The 12,030-nt window shown below is 43.9% G+C and overlaps 1 non-coding gene across 1 annotated transcript; it reads right to left on the bottom strand.

The window, feature by feature from the left end:
- Positions 1 to 2,596: 2,596 nt before the first annotated feature.
- On the bottom strand, positions 2,597 to 2,703 carry LOC113002042 (small nucleolar RNA R71). The gene has a single exon (XR_003267570.1). It is a non-coding gene; the product is annotated as a small nucleolar RNA R71 (small nucleolar RNA).
- Between the last annotated feature and the right edge of the window lie 9,327 nt (positions 2,704 to 12,030).

The raw sequence follows: 12,030 nt of genomic DNA on the forward strand, positions 1-12,030 counted from the left end.
TTGTTTTGGGTTTACTTTTTAAAGCTTAATTTGTAATTTTGGTTTTGGGGTTTACTAATTTTTCTTACTTCCCACTTATTCCCCATTGCTCCTCTATTCCTTTGGGTTTTAGCTACTATCCCATACTTTCATCTACCTTGTCCTTGGCCCCATTACAACCTTAAAAGACCTTTTGATCCTCATGTGCATGTGTTTGTGATGTGGTTGTCAATTTTAGAGTCTTGCCAAGTTTATGTGGTGTTTGTTTTCATGGATGCTCTGAGAGTAAACAGTAGCCTAGACACTTGAGAGATAGAGTGCATATCTTGTGAGGCTTTATCACTTTTCATTCTTGAGCTGATTGACTATCTTGCCATGTTTGAGATGCTTGGATGATTTTCATGACAACCTTGATTCTTTAACTCTTTACATGTTGGATGTTACCCATTCTTTTCATTCCTTGAGATTCATTGAGAAATATGTAATTATTTTTGTGTCTATTTGTTTCTCTTTATTGTCTCTGGATTTGTCACTTGCTTTTCTTTTTGATTTTGCCCAGAAGTGCAAAAGGCTAAGTATGAGGGGATTTGATGTGTCATCATTTTCTCATATTTCTTAACCCTTTTTGCTACCATTTTAATTACTGATTAGCCTTAATTGTCAAATTAATTATGCAATTTTATCATTTGGGCCTACTGGACTAATTTTGTGTTTTTAATTTAATTTCAGGAAATTATAAGCAGTTGGGCTTGGACTTGAAAAGAGCAGACAATTTTATTCTACCAAATCTTATCTTATCCAGATTTTATCTCACCTAGATATTATTTCATCTAGATTTTATCTTATCTTATCTTATCTAGATTTTATTTCATCTAGTTTTATTTTATCAAATCTTATCTTATCTTGTCTAGATTTTATTTTATTTATGGGCTTGGACTTAAACAGATTTGTAAGCTTTGGGGGCTGAGAACCTATATAACAGCACCAAGGTTTTAGTTTAGAGAGCCTTCTTTTCGTTTTGGGGAGAAAGAATAATTTTAGGTTTTGCAATTCCAGTTTTTACTATTCACGTAGCAATAAAATTTCATTTTTTGCTTCAATCTGTGATTTTGTTTTCTACTGATTAATGGAAGGCTAAGTCTCCAGCGTTGCTTTTTCTTGAGGATCAAGCACAGCTCTCTTTGAGCTTTTATTATTACTATTGAATTCTAATCACTTTTTCCTCTTCACCAATTACACTGTATTTGTTGCTATTAATCCATGCATGCTTACTGCTTGATTAATTGTTTCTGCGCTTAATTTAGGTTCATGCTTAGTGATCAGTTTCGTTCATGATTAATTGATGTATTTGTTGCTTAATCACATAATGACTGCCTTATGTTAAATTTTGCTTAGTAATTTAATTTAGGGTTGGATTAAGTGGTTGAACTGATAAAGGATAAATTCTCGTAACCTAGGATAAGAGATTCCTTGTGAATCAAGGGGAAACAACGTGTTTTTAATTCTGATATTTTCTAATTAAAATTTGCTCGTTGTTTAATTTACAAAAACAAACAACCCCCCCCCCCCCCCAATTCGCTACTGTTTTGTTACTATCTATTATGAACGTTTGGTTGACCATTGCTTGTTGGGAGACAACCTATGATCACTTCCTAGATACTGCATTTTTAATGTTTATTTGATTCGGGTACGACCTCGATCAAATTTGGCGCCGTTGCCGAGGAGCCGTGGGCTAAAGGTTCATAATAGTGTTTAGTTATCTTATTTTGTGTAGTGTTTTGTTTTTCATTTCAGCTGCATTCCCTGTTTAGCGACTGATTCAATGATTGATTCAGCTTTGTGTTTTGTTGTGCACAATGCTAAACAGTGATTAGCGACTGCGAATTAGCTTTGTGTTTTGAATTTTTGTATGAAAATTTTTGTGCTATCTTTTCATGATTTTAGGGTGTTGCTCATAAAATTTCAAGTTATTTGGATATCATTTGATGGTAGTTGTAGTTCAAACCTACATTATTACTTGCATAAGAAGACAACTAGTTGTGCATGTTGAATATAGTGTATGACTAGAGGAAATCCATCTGACTTACAACCCTTTGATCCTGAGATAGATAGGACATTTCATAGATTAGTTAGGCATCATTTAGTACCTTTTGAGCATCCTGAGCATTCTGTTATTGGTGAGTGAGAATTCTGTGGCGGTTATAGTTTTGAACATTCTGATTTTGAACATTCTGAGAACATGACACAACCTCCACCCCGTGAGAGGACTCTAAGGGAAATGGCTGCACCTTATTTCACCTACGAAATCTTGTGCATCCAATACCCTGATGAGGATGTCCCATATGTTCTTAAAACTGGACTGATCCATTTGCTTCCAAAGTTTCATGGCCTTACAGGTGAAGACCCGCACAAACATCTCAAAGCATTCCATATTGTCTGCTCCACCATGAAACCCCCAGATGTCCAGGAGGATCACATATTTCTGAAGGCTTTTCCTCATTCTTTAGAGGGAGTGGCAAAGGACTGGCTATATTACCTTGCTCCAAGGTCCATCACGAGCTAGGATGACCTTAAGAGAGTATTCTTAGAAAAACATTTCCCTGCTTCCAAGACCACAACCATCAGAAAAGATATTTCAGGAATTATGCAACTCAATGGAGAGAGCTTATATGAATACTGGGAGAGATTTAAGAAACTATGTGCCAGTTGTCCTCACCACTAGATTTCTGAGCAGCTTCTTCTCCAATATTTTTATGAAGGACTCAGTAACATGGAAAGAAGTATGATAGATGCTACCAGTGGTGGAGCCCTTGGAGACATGACCCCTGATGAAGCCAGAAATTTAATTGAGAAGATGGCTTCCAACTCCCAACAATTTAGTGTCAGAAGTGATGCTATTGTCATTAGAGGAGTGCATAAAGTAGCCATGAATTCATCTTCATTAGCCGAGACTAAGAAGCTTGAAGGTAAACTAGATGCCTTGGTTAACCTGGTAACCCATCTGGCCTTGAATCAAAAATCTACACCTGTCGCCAGACTCTGTGGTTTATGCTCCTCTGCCGACCACCACACAGACCTTTGCCCTTCTATGCAACAATCTAAAGCAATTGAATAGCCTGAAGCTTATGCTGCAAACATCTACAATAGACCTTGTCATACCCTAATTTCGTCCGGGGATTATAATTTGATGATATACAACCATTGATTGACCGCTTCGAGATGTTTGGCACCCTTTGTTGCACAATATGTGAAGTCCCGAGACGTGTCGAAAATCAAAAAGGAAGCAGGCTTACGCGATCCGTGAAAATTCCGTGATGTGACGGAAATCGAAAGGAGGTATTTTTCACAATCCGTGAGTTTTCGTAACTTCTTCAAAAGCTAAAAAAGAGTAAATACATAATCCGTAAGGACTCATAACCTTGCGGAAGGAAAATAAGTATCGTTACGAAATTCGTAAATTTTTGTAACGTTACGGAAAAAGAATTACCAAAAAAAGGTAGAGGGGAATGCATTTAGTAAAAAGGGGGGTACAAATAGCAATCAGGCCCACTTGGGCCCTCCAGAAGGTTGTTGCTTCTAGAGGAAGCAACCTTGCTCGCCTGGGTGAGCTGAGCTCGCCTGGGCGAGCTGGGTGGCAAGCTCCTCCCCTATTTTGCTATAAATAGGGGGAGGAATGAAGGGAGAAGGGGTTCAGCCTTCTTGGCACTTCTCATTCTCTCGAAATTACTGATGAAAATTATTTCCATGAAGAAAATCCAAGTCGAGGCGCTTCCGTAACATTTCCGTAACGTTTTCGTGAGTAATTACGCGAAGATTCTCGACCGTTCTTCAAAATTCATCGTTCGTTCTTCGTTTTCTTCAGTCTTCAACGGGTAAGTACCTCAAACCGAGCTTTTCAATTCATTCTATGTACCCGTGGTGGTCCACATTTTGTTTCATGTATTTTTATTCTCGTTTTCATTCGCTTTTTATACCCCTTTTGACGTGCTTAAGTCATTTATTTAAGTCATTTCTCGCCTAATCTAAAAATAAAATAAATTTCCACCGATCGTTTGAATTGTATCATCCGTTAATTTTGGTTAAAATGAATTCCGACCGTTCGGTCGTGCCGTAACCACGTGGGAAATAAAAGAAAAGGTAAAATAATAATATAATAATAAAAAAATACCTTTTAGTAAAATAGAGCGAAAAATCAATCGGACGTTTTCTCTTTGGGATTTCTCATTCTTAATTGAATTGACTAATAACTAAAGTGAAACTAAGGCTAAAATCAACTCGCCTAGTCAAGCTTGTCCACAAAAAATAGGGTTTTGAAAGTTTATCATTTCAGTTTCTTACCAAGTAAAATGGATCATTTTTAAGGTCCAACGCCTTAAAATGATCACCTTTCAAGTAAAAAGAATCACTTGATTCACGCATAAGAAAGAACTACGTAGGTCTGATTTCCTCCTCGATGGAGGGTACGTAGGAGCAAAAGCCCCGCTTTTGTCGACCTCAAAAAATAAAAAGAACTAAAAGTTAAGATAACACAATTTCCATAATTCTGAAAAATAGGTTGTTGTCCTTTGAGACAAACGTGAGAGGTGCTAATACCTTCCTCAAACGTAAATACAACTCCCGAACTTAGAATTTTCATTTTGACCGGTTTCCTTCGGTTTTCCCGACGTTTTCCACAAATAAACATTGGTGGAGACTCCGCGCATCTTTCCTCCTTTGGAAAGCGCACCCGTGAGCCTCGCCTTCGCTCGCCCGCGAAGGGCACGTTGCGACAGTTGGCGACTCCACTGGGGACTATTTTTGTGAGTTAGGCCTATTTTAAGGAATTGTGGATTTGTGAAACTTCGTGTGTGCTTTTGTTGAACTGTGTAAAATGTAAATAACTGTTGTGTATTTCGCATTTTTTACACTGCATTCTAAGCACCCACGGGTTTGAGTAAAAAAGGGGCCCTATACCCGGGTTCATGGGAATTTAAGGAGTGGAGGTGAATCTATCATCATGCTAGGTCTCCGACTTGCTTGATAATAGTGAAACCTCGTCTAGAGCTTTCTCTCTTTATAATGTGTTGTCGCTGGTATTCCATACCGCCACAATATTATTATCTTGAGTGATGATACCTCTAGAGAACGGCCGTGTGAGTTATAAATTATTGGGAAGTAGTTATGAAAGACCCCTAGATATTATCCTATAGGTTCCCAAATAGGGGCAAAGAGCAAACACGCTCCGTGCCATTTGTTCTCATGCATCTTTTGATAAATAGCACTAGTTTATAGTTTTTTGCTAGTGGTGTTTGGTTTCTTTAGAGTAATACGTAACCTTTTTAATGCTACGTCGAGGCGCCATCATGCCCAAACATAGCATTAAAATTGGATCTATGCGGTCTCGTATGTGTGAATTACCCCTTTGTGTTGTTTTCCTTCTGTTTCATGCATATGCATTGCATCATTCATGTCGGAGTCTTGATCCACCCCTTTTTTTATGTAAATGATGGGGACAAATCAAAACGGCAAAAGGTTTTATCAAGTCAAGGTTAAAAGTCTAAATGTCACTAGCCTCAAGGAATTGGGACGATTGATGGGACCTCTCCAAAGGCAAGCCTTCCGCAAAGTGTACGGGAAGATTCTAGATTTGACCGTAGCGGAGGTATTTACGGAAGCTGTCGTATCCCTCGCGCAATACTATGACCAGTCGTTGAGGTGTTTCACGTTTGGGGACTTCCAAATGGTACCAACTATTGAAGAGTTTGAGGAAATATTAGGATGCCCTCTTGGGGGGAGAAACCCGTATCTTTTCTCCGGCTTTCTTCCTTCCTTGAGCAAGATTGCAGCTGTGGTTGGAGATTCAGCAAAATAGTTGGATCGCATGAAGCAAACTCGGAACGGCGTAGTGGGCCTGCCTCGGAAATACGTGGAAGGCAAGGCAAGGGATATGGCAAGCCAAGAGAAGTGGGGCCTGTTTGCGGATATATTAGCTTTGTTGATTTTTGGGGTTGTCCTCTTTCTGAACGTTGACGGTTTGGTAGACTTAGCCGCCATTGATGCTTTCCTCGCATATCACCATAGCAAGGAAAGTCCAGTGGTGGCTATCTTGGCAGATTTGTTTGACACCTTTGACCGGAGGTGTGAGAAAAACAGTGCACGGATTGTCTGTTGTTTACCCGCTCTCTGTGTGTGGTTGATTTCACACCTATTCCAACAAGACACAAGACACCCGTGTCCGCTTCAAAGTTATCGCTCATGCGCCGAAAAAGGAAGAGTCGATTGGGACCAATATTTGGCGGAGATAGGGGGCAGCGCAATCAATTGGTTTCCTCGTTGGAAGGAAGGCAAGGAAGGAGTTCTTTTCTCGTGTGGGGACTACCCTAATGTTCCATTGATAGGGACTAGGGGGTGTATTAATTATAATCCCGCGCTCGCCATAAGACAGCTAGGGTACCCCATGAGGGGAGCGCCAACGGAGGGTAGTCTCTCACCTTTCCTTGTGAAAGATTTAGGCGCGCAAGGTCTCAAGGTTACACAAAGAATCCACAAGGCGCGGAGGAGTCCGTTGAGGAAAGACAAGGAGCTACATACATCCAGAAAGAGTGCACCGAGTTACAAGAGGAAAACGCGGCCACTGCAAGAGCCCTTGAACAAGAAACCAAAAGGGCCCGCAAGGAGGAATATGGCCGAGAGAAATTCCGAGGAGCATTGTGGGGTAGCAACAATGAGCTCAAGCTCCGAAGAGAGGAAAGAGATCGGTCACGGGTGCATGGAATGATCTTAAAAGAAGAGTTAGTTGCTTGCGCGAGGTCCAAAAGGAGTTTGGCTTAACACTTGGAAGCCACGGAGCAAAGCATGCTAGCTATCATAGGGCAATACAAGGAAGAGTTGAACCAGTCTGTGGCCCATGAACAAAAGCTGGTGGAGGATTTTGCACAAGTGTACGCCGAAAAAGAAGCAAGAGGGAGGGTGATTGATGCATTGCATCAAGAAGCGACTATGTGGATGGATAGGTTTGCCTTGACCTTGAATGGAAGTCAAGACCTCCCGCGTCTATTAGCCAAAGCAAAAGCCATGGCCGAAGTGTGTACGGCCCCCGAGGAGATTCATGGGCTAATCAATTACTGTCAACACATGATAGATTTGATGGCCCACATAATTAGAAACCGTTAGGTTCTCTTGTAACACCTTTGTATAATCTTGGCTAGATGAAAGCTTTGTTCTTTTTATAAAATGAGAAGTTCTGAACTCATCATGTTATCTAAAAAACCTTGGGGTGGATCCAAGTACTCCGATCATTCATTTGCATATTCATGTTTTGGTGGCATACTCACCATTGTTTATTTCTTTAGGAATTTCATCATAACTAAGAAAACACCAAGGCACCCCTATAACACTCGATCCAGAAAAATGGATAATGAAGAGGGCGTGCAGGAACAGATGAAGGCCGATCTATCGGCCTTAAAAGATCAAATGGCTTCCATCTCGGAGGTCATGTTAAAACTCCAGAAAACTATAGAGGATAAAGCCACGGCCATCGCCTCCAATACGGTTAGGGAAGCGGAGCCGGTGCTGCAGCCCGCCTTAAATCCGGGCCGAGACAGGAACACGGCAATGTTTGGTCGAAGGTATAGCCCGCAAGCTTATCCTTATGGCTTGCCTCCGGACTTCACTCCCTGTGCCGCCCCGGAAGATTTAAGCCAAGCCCCTACTTTCGAGGGGCAACTCCCACCTTATGACGACTATCCCGGGCAACACGATGAGGAAGGAGATACCCATCTTGGCCCCCTGCTCCACCTCAAAGATCCGTCCCCCCATGAACTACCCCAACCGAACATAGTCCGCCATATCCCGGCTTCACCCACACCTGTAAAAGAATCTGTTCCCTTCGCAGAAGATAAGGGGAAGATGGAGGCGCTTGAAGAGAGGTTAAGAGCAGTCGAGGGCCTTGGCAATTACCCATTCTCGGATTTGGCGGATTTATGTCTCGTGCCCAACATCGTCATCCCTCCCAAGTTCAAAGTACCAGACTTTGATAGGTACAAAGGGACGACATGTCCAAAAGGGCATCTCCGGATGTATTGCCGAAAAATGGGAGCGTATTCTGCAGACGAAAAGTTGTTGGTCCATTTCTTTCAAGATAGCTTGGCCGGAGTAGCTGTAGCATGGTATACCAATCTGGAAGCTTCCTAGATCCGATCGTGGAAGGACTTGGCAACTGCCTTCATTAGGCAGTACCAGTACAATACGGACATGGCTCCCGATCGGAACCAGCTTCAGAGTATGACTAAGTGAGAGCATGAGTCCATTAAGGAATATGCCCAAAGATGGAGAGATCTCGCAGCCCAAGTCGTACCACCCATGACGGAGAGGGAGATGATCACAATTATGGTAGATACGTTACCCACGTTCTACTATGAAAAGCTGATAGGCTACATGCCAGCTAACTTTGCGGATCTCGTCTTCGCCGGAGAAAGGATTGAATCCGGACTACGAAAAGGCAAGTTAGAATATGCTGCCAATATGGCCCCCAACAACAACAGAAGAGCCACAGTAGTGTGCGCGAGGAAAAAGGAAGGAGACGCCCACGCAGTCACCACCGCCCCGACATGGATGAAAGCACCCCAAAGTATCCAAAGCTCATACCAACCCAATCCCCCAAATTTTTTAATCCGAGCCGGGAATTCCCTCCCGACTCAAGTAAAAGGACCACCCACAGCAGAAAGAGCGCCGGTCCAACGCACAGCTCCAGCCGCACCCCGGCCAGTTAATAATACAGCCCCCGGCGCGACCTATAAATATGCACAGCACCCACCCCCGAAAGACAACTTCCCTCCTATTCCCATGGCATACTCCGAGTTATGGCCTTCATTATTGGAGAATCATTTAGTGGTGGCCATACCCGGGAAGGTCCTCCAGCCACCCTACCCCAAGTGGTATGACCCGGGTGCCAAGTGTGCGTACCATAGTGGAGTTCCCAGACACAACATTGACTCCTGCCTCCCGTTCAAATATAAGGTACGGCACTTAATCAGTGCCGGTTGGCTATCGTTTCAAGAAGAAGGCCCAAATGTTAGAACCAACCCGCTAGCTAGTCATGGAGGGGCTAGCGTGAACGCCGTCGAAGAGGATGGGCCATCGTGGGCAAAGAGATTAGGAGAGGTAGCTACTTCTAGACGCTTCATCTATCAATCACTGCAAGCGGCGTGCATGGTCTCCCGTGGTGGAGGCGAAAGGGACGAATGTTTGTTTCACCTCGGGGAGTCGCACGACATGGAAACCTGTCCCGCGGTAGAAGAATTGCTTCAGCGGCTCATGGACTGGGGGCAGCTTGAAGTGTCCATAGGAGGGAGGGAAGAACCACAAATTTGCATGCAGTCGGAAGAGAAGAGGGTTCCTCTAACCCCCAAGGCCCTAGTGATATGTTTTACTAGAAAAGGGACCGGCTCCACACCCATATACCCCCGGGCGGCGCCCAAGCCAACGCCATTTGCATATCAAAGTAATAAGGCCATTTCGTGGAAGTATACCCCTCCCGCGTCCAGCGAAAGAGTTGCAACCGAAGTTGACTCCCTATCAACTAAGGTAACCAACATCACCGGCCTCAGTGGCGTAACCCGCAGTGGTCGGGTGTTCGCTTCCCCTCACCCGGCGGAATTGCCCTCCAAAGGGAAAGCGCCCATGGTCCAAGAGCCCACAGACATAGCCACCCCCTCGAAAGAAGTAGATCCTCCAGTGGCAAGAGGGGCTGAAAAGAAAGAAGGTCTTCAAGGAAAAACAGTGACTTTGGAAGAGGCCCATGAGTTCCTCCGCCTCATCCAACAAAGCGAGTTTAAGGTAGTTGAGCAACTGAATAAAACTCCAGCAAGGATCTCCTTGCTTGAACTACTCATAAACTCCGAGCCTTATCGTGCACTGTTGATGAAGGTCCTTAACAATGCCCATGTAGCACATGATATCTCGGTGGAGGGTTTCAAAGGCATCGTTAATCATATAACCACCAACAATTATATCGCGTTTGCGGAAGAAGAGATTCCCGTTGAGGGGAGAGGACACAACAAGGCTCTACATGTGTCGGCGAGATGTATGGACCACGTTGTCGCAAAGGTACTTATCGACAATGGATCGAGTTTAAATGTAATGCCGAAGACCACTTTGGAAAAGCTTCATTTTAGTGCGTCACGTTTAAAACCGAGCTCGATGGTGGTGCGAGCCTTTGATGGTACTCGGCGAGAAGTGATGGGGGAAATCGATATTCCCATTCAGATAGGCCCCCACACTTGCAATGTGGTGTTTCAAGTAATGGATATAAATCCCACCTATCGCTGCCTCTTGGGAAGACCTTGGATTCATGCCCTGGGAGTGGTCCCTTCAACACTTCACCAGAAATTGAAGTTCGCAGTGGGTGGACTTTTAGTGATAGTGTCGGGTGAAGAGGATATGTTAGTGAGCTGCCCCTCCTCCGCACCGTACGTAGAAGCGGTGGAAGAATCATTGGAAACGGCTTTCCAATCCTTTGAGGTGGTGAGCTGCGCCTCTGTGGAACCAAATCCGTCGCTACCTTCTCTCTCCAACGCGGCCATAATGGTGGCGCGTGTTATGCTCAGGAACGGATTTGAGCCCGGAATGGGTCTAGGCAAGGACTGCCTCGGGAATGCCGACGTGGTCGATATCAAGGGAAATCCATACAAGTATGGATTAGGGTATGAACCCGGGATGGCGGGGAGGAGGAACGTGCCATCAAGATTTCGGGCGGATAGGGTATGGCCCGACCGTATTAGCCAGTGTTTCACCAGCGCTGGAATGGTGTCCGAGGAGGAGGTGGCCGCAATAGAAGAGGAGTTCCCTCAAGACCCACCAAGTTTTGTGCAACCATGCCACCCCGATTCCCAAGTGGGGAACTGGTGCGTGATAAGCCAGTCAGAAGTCTATACCGCTGATTCAATGTAATTAGAGCCTATAGATTTCCTTTCTCTTTTGTTTTGTGGAACCTACCTTATTAAATAAACAAAGAGATCTTGTTTCATCTGTTCTTGCAGTACCACCTTTTCTCATATCATTTTGCATGTTTTTGTTTCTTTTGTCTTGTTTGGTATAGATATGAGGGTCGATTCTTTGAGGATCCTAACAACGAGGGTTTGACAATCGATTTCGATCGAGATATAAGCCAAACGATAAACGAGGAAGAGGAAGAGGACGTCCTGTCACCAGAGTTGGAGAGGTTGGTCGCTCAGGAAGAACTTCAAATAAAGCCACACCAAGAAGAAACCGAATTGGTAAACTTGGGGACCACGGAGGAAAAGAAAGAAGTAAAGGTAGGAACCGGTATGACCGTGCCTATCCGTCAAGGCTTGATAACCCTTCTTGAAGAGTATCAAGATGTCTTTGCGTGGTCATATCAAGACATGCCCGGTCTGGATTCCGACATTGTGCAGCATAAGTTGCCTTTGAATCCTGGGTCTTCCCCGGTTAAGCAAAAGTTACGAAGAATGAAACCCGAGATGTCTTTAAAAATTAAAGAAGAAGTAAGGAAGCAGTTTGATGCAGGTTTCTTAGCTGTGGCGCGGTACCTGGAGTGGGTGGCCAACATTGTCCCAGTCCCGAAAAAGGACGGCAAGGTTCGAATGTGTGTAGACTTCCGGGACTTGAACCGAGCCAGTCCTAAAGACAATTTTCCCCTGCCACACATTGATATATTGGTAGATAATACAGCCAAATTCGCCCTTTTCTCATTTATGGATGGTTTCTCGGGGTATAATCAAATAAAGATGGCACCCAAGATGTAGAGAAGACCACTTTCGTCACCCTAATGGGGACATTCTGCTATAAAGTGATGGCCTTCGGGCTGAAAAATGCTGGGGCAACCTATCAGCGTGCCATGGTGGCGTTGTTCCATGATATGATGCATAAGGAAATAGAGGTCTACGTAGATGACATGATTGCCAAGTCTCGGACTGAGGACGAATACCTTGTCAATCTGCGTAAGCTGTTTGGAAGGTTGCGGAAATACCAATTAAAACTAAACCCAACCAAATGCACCTTTGGGGTGAAGTCGGGGAAGTTGTTAGGATT

The sequence above is a fragment of the Glycine max genome, chromosome 6, assembly GCF_000004515.6.
Source record: "Glycine max cultivar Williams 82 chromosome 6, Glycine_max_v4.0, whole genome shotgun sequence".
NCBI classification, from domain to species: Eukaryota; Viridiplantae; Streptophyta; class Magnoliopsida; order Fabales; family Fabaceae; genus Glycine; species Glycine max.